Source organism: Anneissia japonica, unplaced genomic scaffold (genome assembly GCF_011630105.1).
Source record: "Anneissia japonica isolate Jap-2015-1 unplaced genomic scaffold, ASM1163010v1 scaffold33989_len11131_cov112, whole genome shotgun sequence".
Lineage (NCBI taxonomy): Eukaryota > Metazoa > Echinodermata > Crinoidea > Comatulida > Comatulidae > Anneissia > Anneissia japonica.
Genome location: NW_022720328.1, coordinates 2,492 through 5,878, shown reverse-complemented (window position 1 = coordinate 5,878; position 3,387 = coordinate 2,492).

The following is a 3,387-nucleotide window of genomic DNA, read 5'->3' as shown; positions in this document are numbered from 1 at the left end:
TATATATATATATTATGACATGATTATAACAATCATCGAACGGAAACAGATGGTATGAGATGTAAAGTAAATGTCTCCAACAAGAGACTCATAGAGGATACAGGACTGGAAACCACAAGAGACCAGTAGGAAGGCCGAGAAATAATAGCAGGAAGGAATTAGAAAGATCGCCACAAGAACAGAAAAAGGCATAAATGAAGCAGACGACCAATGCCAAGATCGTGCTGCTTGGAGAACGTTTGTTAGAGTGTCCCACCGACACACCATAGATAAAATATTTTCTCTATGGACAGACTAACATAGTCTACCGAGCGTTTGAGTGAGAAGGAATCAAGAATAGTAAAGCAGTCTGAATTGGTTGTGTCGTTGATGTTAAAAATGTTTGAGGACTTGCCCGAGATTAAGTACTCCTTTGCAGTTGTTTCTAAGTATCTATTGGTCTTACAAAATATATGCAGAGTTACACCCCGCGCAAGTACATTTGTAGACAACACGGGCTCGGAGACATTTAAAAAATAGATGATTTACATGATTCAAAAACAAGTTTAACATTAATATTAAAGCAATAATTTTTTACTATAGAGTTGATTTTTCGTTGGCAACAGTTGGACAATGGTGTATAAGGTAACTTAAAATAAAAAGGTTGTGTTTGGTGGGCGATAGTTTTCTGTTTATACAGTTATGCAGGCCCATAGGCAGGGGGGAGGGGTGCAGAGGGCGCGGACGCACCCCCACAAATTCCAAAAGGTCCACTTTTTAAAACCTATGATTTCACAAAATCGTTCCTAATTATCACAAAATGCTATAGCATGCATTGCATTATATATTTGCCAGCTTATCTAACCGTTCATTTTTAGTAATGTGGTATGAAATTCGTTAGAAATTGATCATCTCCGGTGATTGCACATTGATCTATGTAATGAAGAATGTTTCTATAGGCCTGCAGATGTACAGGACATAATAACGTTACTTTTTCAGGTCCCAAAAACACTCAAATTAATGAAAAGTTAATTGAAATATTCATGAATTATGTGTTTGAGAAATCTATTATGTGAGACCCTCAAAATGCTACTTTGTCGCTTTTCTCACAAACCCCCTCCAGACCTCTGCCCCTCGACCACCAAATTTAAAAAAGTCCACTTTTTTAAAACCTATTAGGCCTATTTCACTAAAATCGTTTCTAATTATCTCGAAATGCTATAGTATGCTATTTTTTGCCCGCTCTTTTACTTGTTGATTTTTAATAATGTGCTACGAAATCTGTTGGAAATTATCAGCTCCAGTGATTGTAGGCCTACAGATGTAAAGGACATAAAAAATTACAATTTCACAGTGGTGGATTCAAGGGGGAAGAGCCCCTAAAATTATAAAAGAAATGGAGAAAAAAGAAAAATCATAATTAAAGTTTGTCTGAGAGTGCCATTTCCGGCCACTTATTGACCATCTGTCTGTGCAAGTTTCTCCCTTCACCCCACCCTCATTTCTCCTGCTTTACTGTAGGTCCCTAGACAATACTCAAATGAATGAAAATTTAAATAGGACATTACATATGTCGTTTAGAAATCCATTAAAAAAGGCCCTCAATATGCTAATTTGTAAGAGCTTCCAGAAGATTCGCCCAACCCTCGCGGGGATCCCTAGGCAGTCGCCCATCGTAAGGTTCCACTTCGGTTGCAAAACGCACCTTCCCATCGAAAATCCTTCCTACGGGCCTGATTATGTATTATTTTATTAATTAATGAAATTGGATAACAGTGTTTTTTGAAAAGTATATATGTTTTCTTAAATCGTTATGAAGTATTATTAATTTTAAATGTACGATTTATTAGGGTGCCTAGAAATTCAGGTTTATATGTGTGTTACCTAAAGCTATGGAAATTAACAAGCCGGTATATGTGTTTTTATGATAGACAGAGGTTATTAATGAGTTATGGTCAGAGTTATCTAAAAGAATGTCAAGGAAGGGGAAATTGTTGCTTTATTCCTTTGCGGAGACCCATTAAGACTCCATCTATTTGATAATAAATTCATTATCAAAAGAAAAATAGTTTTCAAAGTACAAAACATAAAGCGTTCTTATGATTTTTTTAATAGATAATTTTATTTATGCAACTGGCTGCTCCTTCCACGTCACCTTCGCGTCTCATCAGGCTTCTCTTCAATTTAAATACCCATACTGTACGTCATTGCATTTCAAATAAAAAAATCACCACGCCTTATACAAATTGTTTGGAAATCACATGATGAATGAACCTCTACTCATGAAGTAAAACAAATCACAGGTAGACGGAAATCACGGGACGATTTTCCGATCGACTTCTTCTTTCGTTAACAATTCAGTGTTTCGCCAATATTTGTACTCATTTTAGATTGATATAATAAAAAGTTAATGTTATCATTATTCTCAACATTTTTCAATTTATTATTTGAAAAAGCACCAATGAAAAAAGCTACGAATGTAATTGAGAAATACAAAGATACAATTTTGAACTGAACTGAACTGAAGATCAGGTAAAATCCTATTTTTACTTGATTGGTTATCAGTTTCAATGAACTTATTTACATTCATGATTTCAATTCCTTCAGTGTGTGTGTAGATGGAACCAAATGGCTTCAAATATTCTTATGTTTTTGTATTTTTTATCTGGCATATGGGCCTATATTATTCTTATTATTGAGAATAGTATAGTAAATCAAATCAAATCAAACCAAACTTTTATTGTCCACAAGTAAAAAAGAAATTTGTTTTCCACTGGTAAAGAACATGAAACACTTAAAAATATTGCAAAAGCAGCATTTAAATATAAAAACATAAAAAGAACCATGACTAAAATTCGGAAAGTTAAACATGGCTAAAAGTTTGAAATGATAAATAACCTGATTGATATTTAACATTTTACGAGTGGAGAAAAATAGAAAAGTGTTTAAAGCCATTTTAAACATTTCAAATTTGTATTGCAAGCTGATTAAAATAAATCATTTTCGTTTGGCATTTTGGTTGAAGACACGTATTGCATTGTTTTTTGGCTGTGGTGAAAAGCAAGAATACGTGTATTAGACCCCGTAAATGTGATAAATTAGCGGTTGGAACATTGAATGTTAGAGGAATTAGATCGCATTTAAAGCAGAAAGACCTAACCCTGGATCTAGAGCGATACAATGTGCAGATACTCGGCGTACAGGAAACACACCTGCAAGGCACAGGTGTCATCGACTTGCCTTGTAGTGGGAATCTCAAATACGAACTTTTATACACAGGATCGGACAACAACTCACACCATGGAGTCGGTATTGCTATCGAGAAGGGTTTGTGTGCTAAATTTAAAGGTTTTTCTGATAGAACGTGTATGGCTACTTTTAGGATTGATGAGAAAGCAAACAAGCCAA